Source organism: Euphorbia lathyris, chromosome 7 (genome assembly GCF_963576675.1).
Source record: "Euphorbia lathyris chromosome 7, ddEupLath1.1, whole genome shotgun sequence".
In the NCBI taxonomy this organism is placed as follows: domain Eukaryota; kingdom Viridiplantae; phylum Streptophyta; class Magnoliopsida; order Malpighiales; family Euphorbiaceae; genus Euphorbia; species Euphorbia lathyris.
The window spans coordinates 44741860-44756325 of record NC_088916.1 but is presented as its reverse complement, the minus strand read 5'-3'; the positions used below and the strand labels follow the sequence as shown (position 1 = coordinate 44756325).

Here is a 14466-nt window from a genome sequence, read left to right as displayed (position 1 = left end):
ATTGTTTTTTAATTTTGTTATTAGAAGAATGTTAATTCTACCTCGTTAGATATAGTTGTTTTCTAGATTTATTAAGGTGTTTGTCATGCAACTTTTATGAGTTGAAGTTATTAGTGAAGATAATTAATTTTATAATAAAAAATGCATTATGTAAAAATGATTTGTTGTCACTTAAAAAATGCATCATATAAAAAATAGTTTTTTCTTATTAGGTTTTTATTATTTAATGTTTTTACAAGTTTTAAATCATAGCTTCAGTTCTCAAAAAGGGTTTGTTATGATCAGTTGGAATTGTTAGTTTGATTTGGATTGTGGCACACTAGAAATATTGCGATTTTTTAGAATGAAACACCATCAATTCATCTTGTGCTTCGTAAGCTTTGGATTATGATTCGTGAAACGGTATTGGTAATAAAGGTCATATGAAAAACAATGTTGATGAGCTTCGTGTTCTTAGATAGTTACATATTCCCCTTCGAGCTCCTAATATAGTTAATGTTGCTTGGGTTTGTCCTCCATCGGGATGGCTCAAAGTTAACACAAATGGTTCTACAAACATTAATATGGGAATGATGGCGCAGGGGAGCGTTTCGCACTACTCGAGGATTTGATCGGGGTTGTTTTGCATTTCGAGTGGATACAACGTCTGCGTATATTTCTGAATGGAAAGCCGTTATTTTTGATATTCAGGTTGCTTGGGAAAAATGATGGCACAAACTATGGGTGGAATGCGATTCTGTTTATGTGGCAAATTTACTTATGAAGCGCTCTCTAGTTGTTCTATGGGCGCTGCGACAAGATTGGATTGCTTGTCTTCGACATTGTTCTTCTATGGATCTAAATGTTACTCATATTTTTCGTGAAAGAAGTAGAATGACTGATGCATTTGCTAAATTTGGAGTCACAACGGATCATGTTGTTTGGTGGAATTCTGCAACAGCCTTTTGCAATAGATTTATTTCTAATGATATGTATTGTTTAGAACAATTTCGTTTCTCTTAATTTTTCTCCTCTATTTTTTCCTCTTTTTAATAAAATTTGGATCTGAGTTTTTGATTGGTTTTGTGGAAGTGCCAACCTAGTTGGGATCTTTGTATTCCGATCTTAGCCTGTAATCCAACCTTTACTTAAAAAAAAGATTTTAAAGCAATTTTAATATTACAAGTATATGTTTTTTTTTTTGAAACTAATTACAAGTATATGTTATTATATAATTGGTTGCTTAATGTTACATGTGTTTTTTTTTTTTTTTTTGAAGAGATTAATAGTACATATGTTAAGTTAAGTTTTATCACGTGATTTTAAAATACGTATAATTTTGATATTTTATGTAATTTATATGAAAATGATAATATTATATAATATTTTTTAACTTTTTTTAATTAAGAAAATAGCTAAACTAATAAATTACAACATTTAAAGAAAAGACCAAAATAAAATAATAAAAATTGATTATCAATAAAATTTTAAGATTTAACACGTTAAATATGAATCTGTGCATGGTATTGGATAAAAGCTAGTTATATAAAAATTTCAAAACACTTTTGAAAAGTATATAAAAAAATCTAGGTGTATTTAATTAAAATCTATTCTATTTAATCTTATTAAGGTACGTTCTATGTTTACTTTGTTTATGAGCTTATTTTGTCAAAGTTAATCATCATCCAAATCTATCTATTACTATATTTAAAGCAGCTTACATTTAAACTGATGTGTCAAATCCTTGAATTTTTATTATATTTTTCTTTTTCAATTATTCTTATTTGTCTCAACTGCTTGATGAACTGCTTGATGAACTGTTGTTTACTTTAATTTTCTTACTCCATTTTCATTTGTCTCAACTGCTTGATGAACTGTTGTTCACCTTAATTTTCTTTTCACACTCTATTCTCCTTCATTTTCTGTTATTCCATCGTTTTTTTAGCAAATCTCTTATCTACTGGGTTTTTTTCCTGTTTATGCCTAATTGCAGGTCTTATCTCTTTCTTATGGGCTATCTGACCGTGCTTCTCCGTTTTATTCCTTCAACCATGGGTATTCTCAATCTACGTTTTCAACAATTTCAGTGCTTCACTTCCTATTTTTAGATCCTTTACCATCTCTATTTTCAAGGCAGTTAATATCATCATGGCGTGAGGAAGTGATACTGATAAATAAGAGAAGTTGAGCAAGCAGAAGAGAAACAACAGGAACGGGAAAATTGAAGACAAAATTAGAAATTGAGATGAACAAACCTGAAATAATTCAGGTACCCCTAAATTTTTGTTTGATTATGTTTCCTCACTGTTATTTTTTTTTGTTCTCTGTTTTCAATTAATTTGTTATTTATAGATTTTGAATTTGAATTCTATTCAGTTTCGACCTAATCGAATTTAGGGATTCGTTAACTTACTAGAAATTGAAGGTTGATCTTATGTATTTTTATGGTTTTGACTGTGCTATGGCTCCTGTTTCAGTTCAATTTTAGAGAATCCGAACCCAACAAGTAGGAAAATATGTGAAATGGTGAAACCAATTATTTCATGGCAGCTACTCATCAGAATGAAAGCGTTTCTGATGCACAAACAGCCAAATACTGCAACAAACTTCCTTTTCTTTCCCCTTCTTCCAATATATACCCATTTTCCCCCTTTCTCTCTCACTCTCACTAATCATGGCTGCTTCTCTTCTCTCTAACCCTTCTTCACTCTGATCAAAATCAACTTTCTCTCTCAAAACTTGGCTCAATCCTCTTTTTTTTGGCAGGAATGACTTCTTTGGAGAAGAAGGTGAATGGGTTTGTTGCAGATTTAGGAACATTATTGTTAGAAATTACAAATGGAGATGAAGAAACTTGAAATAATTAGGTAAGCATGCCCTTTCTCTTTCCTTTTTCTTTTGTTTTATATCTATCTGAATGATTGATCGATTGATTTATTATATTTCTCTTTGGCAGGAATGACTTCTTTGGAAAAGAAGGTGAATGGGTTTGTTGCAGATTTAGGAACATTATTGTTAGAAATTACAAATGGAGATGAAGAAACTGGAAATAATTAGGTAAGCCCTGAATTTTCGTTGGATTTATGTTTCCTCACTGTTTTCTTTTCTCTTCTCTTCTCATCAGTTCTCTTTATTTCCAAATTCCAATTAATTTTATTTTTATAGATTTTGAATTCCATTCAGTTTCTACCTAATGGAGTTTTGGGATTTGTTACCTTGCGGGAAATGGAAGGCTAATCTGAGGTAATTTTTATGGTTTTGACTGTTCGGAATTTGCTTTACTCTTTGATTTTATTTTGGGATATACTGTGTTTGATATTTGATAATCCTTCTTCTTTACAAATGAATTTTTTCTATTTGTTCTTTATGCAGATGTATCACTAATGTGCTCTAGATTTGGGCCTCTCTGTTGTTGTATGCGTGTCTTTGGTCCTTTGTTATATGAATGATGTACTCTATCTTAAGTTCGTTGTTAGTCGGCTCCTCAGGTAAATTTGTTCTAACTTTTACATGGGATTGTTTAACTTTTTCTATTCATGATGCTCTGAAATTAATATCATGGGTTTTCTATTTCATAAAATTTCTTCTTTATAATAGATTTTCCTCTTTGTGGCAATATCAGTTGATATTGATTTTCCTCTTTGTTGCGCCACTTCACTGTTTATGTTTGCTGGTGAAAAAAATCCATATAAAACTCAATTCCTGGGATTAAAAAAAACCCATTTAAATTGATGGTTCCATATTCTACTTTTATTTCATGTAATGTTTTCACTGTCACCAAATGAACTGATGAGTTTTATGAACTTCTACTTTCAGCAATGGAAGAAAACCTAAAATCACGAATGTGTAGACTTAAATCCTCAACAATTACATTCAGTTTACACTCTTTTTAATAGGATCAAATGATTATCCAACACTTTAACCTGCCTCTATTTCGATTTACAATTGTTTAAACTTAGTAAATACAATAATGCAAAATCTGGCACTCATATAATCACAATCCCAAAACAGGATAAGTGAAATTCAAGTTTAAAATAGAATTACTCGCTTCTTTTGTTCATTAGTCTTATTCGTCTTGCATACATGATTTTCTCTTTGTAATTGTTACATTTTGTTTTTTATTTTTGTTTTTCTTGTGCCTTTCTGAAACTAAATAGAATGAGAATTAATTAGATGATAACATGGTGAGCTATCTTGTAGATTTGTTCATACACATCAATGTCCGTTGATCAGATATTGTGCAGAATCTATTTCAATCTATTTCAGAATTGGATGATAGCAAGGTGAGCTTCGATTTTCTGCCTATTTCTACTACTAAAGTTTTCTTCCCCCAGGTCTCTATATTGAGATATCAGTATTACTAATGCCAAGATTATGTTGCTTATAAAGTTAATTTATTTGAGAAAATCACTATAGCTACAAAATATTTGAGTCTAAGTCATTTTATTCCCTTAAAGCATAGCTTTACACATATAGAAAGTTGAAGATATGTCATTAAGTTCTATTGCCTTTATGGAATGAAAAGGCTTAGACTCGAGTAACTTTTTGTATAATTTATTTTAATTACTACTTATAACCAATGTGTTTAATTATAATACTATACCTGAGTTCAATGAAATCAATAATTAGATTTTACAAAATTCAAATCAAATTATGCTTCTTATTTGACATCTATAGGAAGAGTAGTATTTATTCAACTCTATTGAAGTGTTCTTTTATAATTTTTTATAAGCCCAAGATTATCCCTCCTAATATCTCATAGGGAGGGCAATAAGATAATGTGTTCAGTAATCTAGCAGGCGATTTTATGAAACCAAGGATTAGTGAGGTTGTGAGCTCCTGGCTAAAGGTGTCAATGTCACTGTATACAATCGACAACTTCATGTGATTTGTGCAACCAAGGAGACTGAAGCATGGATTCAAAAACTCAAGTGGGAAGGGCTTAGTGAATTTTTGAAGATGGAGAGCACACCAATGTACTGTGATGTTGGTACAGTTACTAGAGGATTCACTTTTATGAAGCAAAATTGGCTTGAATAATCTAAGTTAATTCCACATCATATTTTGTGGTAAACGAAATCGAGACCCTTACCTTGAAGAAGATGGAGAAGCAGCAGCACTAATGGAATTTGAGTTTAGGTTTCCATTTCCATTAACAGCAAACATGTGATAAATCCATCCTTCTTTTAGGTTGGTTTTAACAATATTATACAATTTTTTATACAGATCCTTTTATCAGACATGGTGTGATATAAAATGGCCGTGTTACTTTATTATTTTATATCTGCATGTTTATACCGAATAATAAATTATTTATCCAAAAAACAAAAGGGCTAATATATTATTTATCCAAAAAATAAAAGGGTTAATAAATTATTTTCCCTAAAACATTGGTTCAAAACGATTTATATTAAAATTAAAATATTAAATAAAATTATAAACTTTATTCAAATGAGCTGTAATATTGTAGAGATTATTTTGATAAAAATTAGTCAACTAACGTTTTACCAATATATAAAGACATAAGGTACTAAAATATGCCCAAGGTTTTTGGGGAAGTACTAATTTAGGCTCAACGTTCAAACGTTTATAACATAATATCAATTTAGGCTTAACGTTTACAATATAGCATCAATTTAGCCCTGACGTGCAAAATAACACCAATATAGACATAACGTTTACAGAATAATACGAATTTAAGCTTCACGTTTACAAAAATATATGCAATTTAAGCTAAACGTCACAATTAGATTAATCATATTATATTCTTTTTCTATTAACTTTATATGTTATCTTTTTATTTAGTTATATTCTTTTCCTATTAACTTTATATATTATCTTTTTTATTTAGTTAATAGGGAAACGTTTAGCTTAAATTGTATATATTTTTGTAAACGTTAAGCTTAAATTCGTATTATTTTGTAAACATTAAGATTAAATTTGTATTATTTTGTAAACATTAAGTCTATATTGGTGCTATTTTGAACGTGAGAGCTAAATTGATGCGATATTGTAAACGTTAAGCCTAAATTGATATTATGTCGTAAACATTAAGTCTATATTGGTGCTATTTTAAACGTTGAGCCTTAATTGATACTTTTTCAAAAACCTTAGATCTATTTTGGTACCTTATCCGTATATAAATAAAATCTAAATATATTTAAAATAATATAAAATTCATATCTCACTTTATTATTAATTTAATGTATATATATATTAAAAGCAGGATATTAGAGTTGCTGATTTGGCTGAATTTTAGAAGTTTTGCTTATGTGTTTTTTTTCTAGAATATTTCTTTAATTTTAATAAATATTAATAGATTAAAATCATTTTATACCTGTTAAAGAAACCAACTCTGCACGTTTCTTTTCTCATTTCTCTTAAACCACGATCCTCCCTTACGTTTCTTTTCTAAACCACGATCTTCCACCCATTTCTTCAAAGCTTTGCAAATACTTTTTAATTTCCTGGTGTTTTCATCAATTATGTGGTGTTTTTCTCATCTTCAATGTTGATTGAGGAACCAATTGGTTTTACATGGAGGTCGATTTCTCTCTGTTTTCTAATTCGCTTTGATTTGAAATCCTCATCTTTTATGGCATTTGATTTCTTGGGTTTCATATGGTGTGGATTTGCAATTAGTTGATGCATGTCGTTGTAATGGAGTGAGGAGTATTGAGATTTTTTTTTGGTCAGGGATGTAATTGTTGTCACTAAAGCAGGAAAGGAATTAATTTCAAAGCAAAATCAATCAGGTGAAACTGCTCTTTACATGGCTGCAAAGACCGGTGATGTTGATTTGGTGAAGGAGGTGATCAAGTTTTCTAATATCAATTTGGCTGGAGTCAAAGCACGGAACGACTACGATGCATTTCACATTGCTGCCAAGCAAGGCCATTTGGGTAACTATCTTTCTGCCATTACCCTATCAATTCATGTTCCTGTAATTAATTGCAGAAGTTAGATAATCAATCAATGGTTCTAATTCTATTATTTCACAATGATATCTTCTAATTGCAGAAGTTAGTTAATCATTCATTCAATTAGCAACCCGCCTTGGCGCTGGTCCTTTCTCAATTTAAATATAAAACTTAGCAGTTGATGTATGAAAAACAAACAGTAATGAAATCCGACAATCTTAAGAAATTCATGTAAGTTATCTTCTCTGATTTATTTTTCAAAAGAGTATTAGGGTCCTGCTGCTATAATTGTTGTATTTGACTGCAATTCCTAAAAATCAAGTTTCCCCCCTTAGATCAGTGGTGGAGCCAGGACATATAGGTCGGAGGGGCTAGACCATAGAAAAAAAATTAAGGTTAAGGTATAAAAATATCCCTAATATTTTGGATCAGGAACAATTTTATCTCTCACGTCTAAAATTGTGCAATTTTACCACTGACGTTAACATCCAAGAGCAATTTTACTCATAACGTTGATAAATTATGTCAATTTGAGAAATAATTATAAAACACAATATTTATGTTCCATATTCTGCACTAATTGCATAATAATTCGTTCTAAAAAAAGATTTCATGTTTTTTATAATTTAATAATAGAATTTGAGAATAATATTTATAAATTTGGTACATTTTTTATTTTTTTTTGTCTAATTTGTACAAAAATACATTATATTTTTTTTCACATTCCAGCATATGTTTGTGATTTGTTATTGATCAAATTACGCACGTATGAAGTGTAGATGACAAGATTTATGACCGAGAAAATAGTTTGATGAATATTTTTCAAATTGACCCAATTAATTAACGTTAGGGGTAAAATTGCTCTTAGCTTCCAATATTAGGGATAAAATTGTTCCTGACCAAAAATATTAAAGGTATTTTTACACTTTAACCCAAAAATTTAAATGGAGCAATTTAGGAAATTTTTCCCAAATTATAGAGCAATTTGGAAAATTTTCCCTAAATTATCACATTTTGTGTGTGCCGGCGTAAAAATAAGAAAAGAAGGAAGAGGTGGAGTAATGGACCCCAAGAGCAAGAGGTGGAAAGGCCCAAGAGGTGGAAAGGGCGAACTTGGTATTAAAGGTTTAAAAAATTAAAGAGGCGGAAAGGGCAATTTCGCCCTTTCCACCTCTGTATTGTTCCAGCATAATCGAAGAAGAAGGGTTTTTTTCTTCGGCCGCCGCCATGGCTGGAGCTCCAGCCATGGCGGCTCCCTAGCGGAGCCAGGGTTAAAACCCCCTCCCATGGGGTTTCCGGCGGAGCCGAAGGGTCGGCCGACCCTCCCCGCCCCCTCTGGCTCCGCCCTTGCCTTAGATATATACGGTTAGCAGTTTACATGAAACTCTAGCATATGGAGTTCCTTTTTTCTTTGTTTTTCTTTGCAGCACCTGAACAGCTCTAGCATATATGTCATTTTTATCATTGTCCATCAAGTTCATGAAATAGTTCTTAGCAGAAAGAAAGCCATGAAATTTACCAATCAGATTCAATTGAACAGCATGTTCAGCTGGTGAGAATATACCAATCAGATTCAATTTGTTGTATTTTCTGTATAACTTATTTTATAGGATTTTAGTGCAGTTAGAAGCTTGATTATCTCCAGTTTGCACTTCAAGCTTTGATTATCTCCAGGCATGTTTTTCTCACATTTACTCTATTCTTTTCTGTTAACCCCTAATAGGTGATTTTTATTTTTTTTAGAAATAGTCTTTCAAAATTATTTTGATGTTCATATTCCAAGAAACCTAGAATTAAGGATTTCTCATTTATGTTGTCCATAAAAGACACTTTATATTATATGCTTTTTTCATTGATTGGAGCAATTTTCTGCTACAACTTGGCGGGCACTAACTTTAATTGAGGAAGCCAAATCTAAATTTTAACACCAACAGGCACCACTGGTTTTAAGGTGACATTTTATAATATATGGTCTTTTTATTGCTTCTTTGTGTGATATTGTTTAAATTTTTTTTTCATTTAATTGTATATATCCTTCTTTTAAGAAAATGAGTAACTGGTATTCAATTCAATTTGGCATATGATACTTTTCAATCTTTGCGGTATAATTCTATTTTTGCAGTTTTTTTTGCAGTTTTGTGGTAGTTTTAGATTTTCTCTCACGCTAACTGATTGTCACTTGCTTTTAATCCCCCATCAGATATGCATGCTGACTATGTATGCCAAATTCTGATTTTCCTAGAATTGGATTGATCTGCAACTCTTAAGGTTTCTAATGTCCATTTTGTAATGAATTTTATGGATTATTCACTTTTTGTTCCATTTTTTTCCTCTTTTGATTAAAGCAGCCCTGCTGATATTGTTGAAAGGATCTGTTTTTATAATTATGAAGCATTGTCGGCGCTGGATAAAGCTTCCAATCTTCTCATTTAAGAGCCATATTGGCATATCAGTTTCAATCATTTTAACATCTATTGTTCTTAGGTGTTTTCTTCATATTCTGCTAAGTGGTCCCCATATTTGAGAAAAAGCCATCGTTTTTACTATTTATTTGTAGCTTATTGCTATTTCAATATGATTAACATCAAATAAGACTTGATTTAACTCTATTACAAAAGGTTTTTGATTAATGTATGTGTGCTACATTGGATACGAAAAGATGTAGATAATGTGTATAACATTGAGTTCTACATTGAACTTTCTTGCAATCAATAAGAAGTTGAAGTTGCAACAATTTTTTTTTTTTTTTTGCTGATATTCAAAGATACCTTTATTATTAATGCAGGTTTCAGATAGCAATGGTTAATACATATATGGATGACTCCTATGAAAGTTATATACTTCCTCCAGTCGTTTGTGAATTCTCAATGATGGTTAAACATCTATTGATTGGTAGTTCTTTTCCCATAAAAGTTAATAGAATTGTTTCCCTTTTAGGTATGTGCATATGATTGAGAAAATTTTGTTAAGATTCGTGCAATTTTATTATGTAAAGATAAGAAAGTGAGTTCTAAGTTTCAACATATTCAAAGGTTTCAATCAATCTATTCGAGTTCTTTCTGAAATTCGAAGAAGCCGAGAATGTAAAAAACATTTGTTGTTAGGATAAACAATCATGTAAATAGAGAAAATACATCGAAGCGACTACAATGAATATGATTTATTTAAGAGAAATATAAATATATATGCAAGGTTATTTCTAAATTATTCTTACAATTAAGTAAAACATAAAGGCCTATTAGCAGTTATCTAGCTGTCTCAACAACCTTAGCAGCTTATTATTACAGATAGCAATGATAGAAAATATGTTATTTTTAATTTTCAATTTTGTTATTTTTAATTTTCAATTTATAACTTTGCATAATTGTTATTAGAATGGTAGAAGTACCTAGCAAAGCTCAAGTGCAGACGCCTGATGAGTATGCATCAAATAGATGATTGGACCTATGTGAAAATATATATACTAATAAGGCCATGTTCTTTATCACTTAATTTCATCCATATTTAAAAATTAGGAATTGCATCCATATTATGAATTGTTTCTAAAATTTACCGAATTTATCAATGTTAGGGATAAAATTGCACCATTTTAGACGTTAGGGGTAAAATTACTCCTGACCCAAAAAGTTATTTTTACACTTTAACCCTTAATTAGAATAAAAAGTTAAGAGTTTATATTCATATGAAAATTTGTATTTAATTTCACAGGCTTTAAATTAGATGTAAATTTGTGTTTGTATGTAATTTGTATTTTTAATTTAAATTAGACTCATTTTTATTTAATTTCATAAGCTTTTATCGAGCCAAGATTTTATCAACCCGAGCTTTTATTTGATAAATTGTGTTAGTTTATATGTAGGAACTAAATCGACTCTTCTCCAAAAACCTTAAGAATATTTTAGCACCTTATTATCCTTTTTAATGATATTGAGTAATTATTTATTAAATTCACTTATCCTTTTAGAATTTAGGTTAGAAATAATATCTTAATATATTTTTTTCTGGAAAATATCTTAATATATTTAATTACATTTAAATATTAGTATTTTTATAAGGCATCCCGTGCATTGCACGGGGTTCATGCTAGTATATATATAAAGAATAAGGAATTCTTAAATTTGGGAATCTATAGCCATAAATAAAAACTAGAATCTATACAAATTATTAAGTTATCAGTAGGTTGCATGAATGGTATTATTTATCAATTATCAATTTATCAATTGTATGCATTATCTTCACAGTTTTTTTTAAATATATTAACATCTTCACGTCGTTTTTCACACCTTTTTTGGCCAGTAACTTCCAATTAATATCTCACTAACTATGTTTACCCATTCTTCCCACTACCCATTAGCAGTAGCATTTTTCCCCACTACCATATTAACTTACCACGTTGATGAAATACTGATGCTGTTTTTAAATTATAAATAGTAGCAGATTATCTCTAGCTTTTTTTTTTTTGCACATTAGCAATACCACTAGCCTAACTTCCGGCAAACATTTTTCAATTTCAATTGAAACACATCTTCAATTTTATTCTGATTTTGATTACTTACTGCCTTCCTCTTAAACTACTATTTAGTAGTTTACTTTGTTCAAGCTCCATTGTTTGATACATCTGAAATAGGTAAATTAAACACCTCTGATTTTTACTTGATTTGATTTGCAATTTTTCCTTATTGAAAAAAATTCACTACAACAATTTTATTCTTCTACTTTTTAGATTTTGGGATAATTAAAACTAACATTTTGTCCATTATGAAACACTAATATATTTCATATTTGAACCAGAAAAAGGCCACGTATTTATGATTCCATTGAAGATATCACTGCTGAAAAAGAAAATTGGAGGATCAAAGTAAGGGTTCTACGGTTATGGAAAGTACCTCATCGTGAAAGGACAGACTTTAGTAGTTTGGCCATGGTTCTGCTTGATGAAAATGTATTGTAACTTATAATTGGGTGATAAAAACGCTTAATAAGTCTATTAATTAAGTAGAGTTAATTTATTATTTTGATGGATTCTTAATAGGATAACGTCATTGAAGCACGTGTTCGGGACAACTTGGTTTACAAGTTTGTTCGTGAAATAGAAGAAGGTAACACTTACATACTTCAAAATTTCAATGTCTCGGAAAACTTTGAAATGTACAAGACCACTAAGCACCGTTTCAAGCTTAACTTCATGTACACAACATGGGTAAACAAAATTGACTGTCCAGCGATTAAACAGTTAATGTTTAATTTCACTCATCTTGAGGCGATTTTGACAAGCAATATTGATGCAACTTTCTTTGTAGGTCAGTTATACTATATTCCTTTATAGTTCTTTATATAAATTTCTCTCTATATAAAATTATCTTATCCTAGCATGTACTATATATTTATGTATTTCATTTATAAATTTATAAATATAGTGGTTCCGAGTCTACATTGAAAAAAGCATGTAAATTAGTGAGATGAGTCTGTATAATAGGATTAATAGTGTGTATTTCTTTAAAAAAAATGTACTATAATTTTTTTCAATTTGTTATAAATAGTTTGAACATGTATCAATATGTGTATCACACAACTAATACTACTTGAGAAGTGCTGCCTAAACAAAATATGTAAATAGAAAAGGATAATTGAAAATTGTTCTATTATATTTTAAGTTAAATCAATTTACAATCATTTATTTTGTTCTAAAATGCTATTTAATTTTTAAATTTTCCTTTTCAAGTTGTTCTATTATATTTTAAGTTAAATCAATTTACAATTATTTATTTTGTTCTAAAATGCTATTTAATTTTTTAATTTTCCTCTTCAAGTTTGTTCTATTATATTTTAAGTTAAATCAATTTACAATCATTTATTTTGTTCTAAAATGCTATTTAATAGGTAAAATTGAATGATTGAAAAAACAAATTATGTTGATTGTTTTTATTCTTTATGTTTTGTTTGTTAGATATCATTGCTGAGGTAACATGGATAGAAAATGATATCACAATTACCTGTGATAAACATGGCAAAGAAAGCAAAAGGGTGAGGGCAACATTGACGGATCAACAGTAAGTTTTCCAATTTTCCAAAAACAATTAAATTTAACTCATATATAGTTACTCTATAGATATACTATGTATTTTAAAATGTTATATTGCCTTCAGTATAATTTTTGGTATGGTTTAAATCCAAAAAATTAAAATTGTGATTATTTTTTTAATAATTGTATTCATAGGAATAAGATGATACAATGCATAATTTGGGATGATTATGCTGTGGATGTAGCAACATATATTACCTTGAGTAATTGCCCTATTGTTATTACTCTCCAATACGCAAAGATTGGAGCTTTTAACGGTAATTTCGAAAATTAGTTATTACTTCAAACAAAACTTCATATTTTTTTTTTGTAAAAAATGCATTTAATTAAATAATTTTAATTACAGGTGATGCCACATTATCAAATTCGTTGTACTCTTCAAAACTCTTTCATGGGGATGAGATTCCTGATATTTTGAAGTACAAACAGAGGTTAGAATTTCAAAATTATACTAAAAATAATAAATAATATATACTATTATTAATTATTAATTTGCTAATGATTTTTTTTTATCTAAATCACCAAAACACACCAGTTTGAGGGAACAAGTTGATCGTATTAGGGTGAGCATTACAAGCAACCAAAGAAATACTACTGATGATTTCCACGACAATCACCAAAAAACATTGGAAGAAATTAGGGAAGCAACAGAGGTAAATATTCATAATTTTAATTGTGTTTAATTTTATTAAATGCAATTTTTTCCAACTCTTAATATTTGATTCAATATATTCCGATGTGGTATTAAAAACATTTATTTGTTTGGAATTTTGGTCCATTTCTTTGTATTTAGGAGGGCACGTATGTTGTAATTGCAAGTGTTGTTTGCATTGAATCAAAAAATAGTTGGTACTACAATTTTTATGTGGAAAGTGCAAGAGAAAGCTTCATATGGACGGTAACACTTACAAATGTCCTAAATGCAAAGATAAAAATATCTACGCAGTCCCAAGGTACATATTATTTAAACATTTTAGCTTCACTAATTGCATTAATACTAAAATATTAAGTGATTTTACCACTACTAACAACATTAAAATCTTGAATAAAAGTTATAGGATACAAATACGTGTGATGGATGAGACTGCATGTCACGTCTGTGTCTAAAATTTTTCGATATAGATGTTGGAGTATTAATTAACTACAATTTTAAATATATTATTGGGTTTAATTTAATGTGTTTAATGATAAATTAAAAGTTTTGGTGTAAGTTTAAAAGAAATTATACTAAAAGGATTTTAACTGAATTTTTTTCTCAATTGATAGTTTTGAATTACGGGTTAAAAGAATTACAAAAATAAATTATGATTAAATTCTTCATACTCAATTTTGTATACTTTTTTTTTTGAACCTGAAAGAGCCGCTTAAATAGATGATGGATTTGCATCCAAATAAATAGTGTTTACAAGCCAGTCTGGCACAACAGTAGAAACAAAATCGCTAGCATTGGAACAGGCAAGCCTAGCTACCAAATGAGCCGCACTG

At 29.5% G+C, this 14466-nt stretch overlaps 1 long non-coding RNA gene across 5 annotated transcripts; it reads left to right on the top strand.

Moving 5' to 3' along the window:
- Positions 1-6342: 6342 nt before the first annotated feature.
- Positions 6343-9835, top strand: LOC136235022 (uncharacterized). Of its 5 annotated transcripts, XR_010691616.1 has the most exons (5): positions 6343-6522; positions 6676-6881; positions 7000-8451; positions 8523-8573; positions 9685-9835. It is a non-coding gene; the product is annotated as an uncharacterized lncRNA (long non-coding RNA). The 5 variants fall into 5 exon arrangements; XR_010691613.1 differs by having other exon boundaries at positions 7000-8573; XR_010691615.1 differs by lacking the exon at positions 9685-9835 and having other exon boundaries at positions 7000-7130; positions 8327-9666.
- Positions 9836-14466: the final 4631 nt, after the last annotated feature.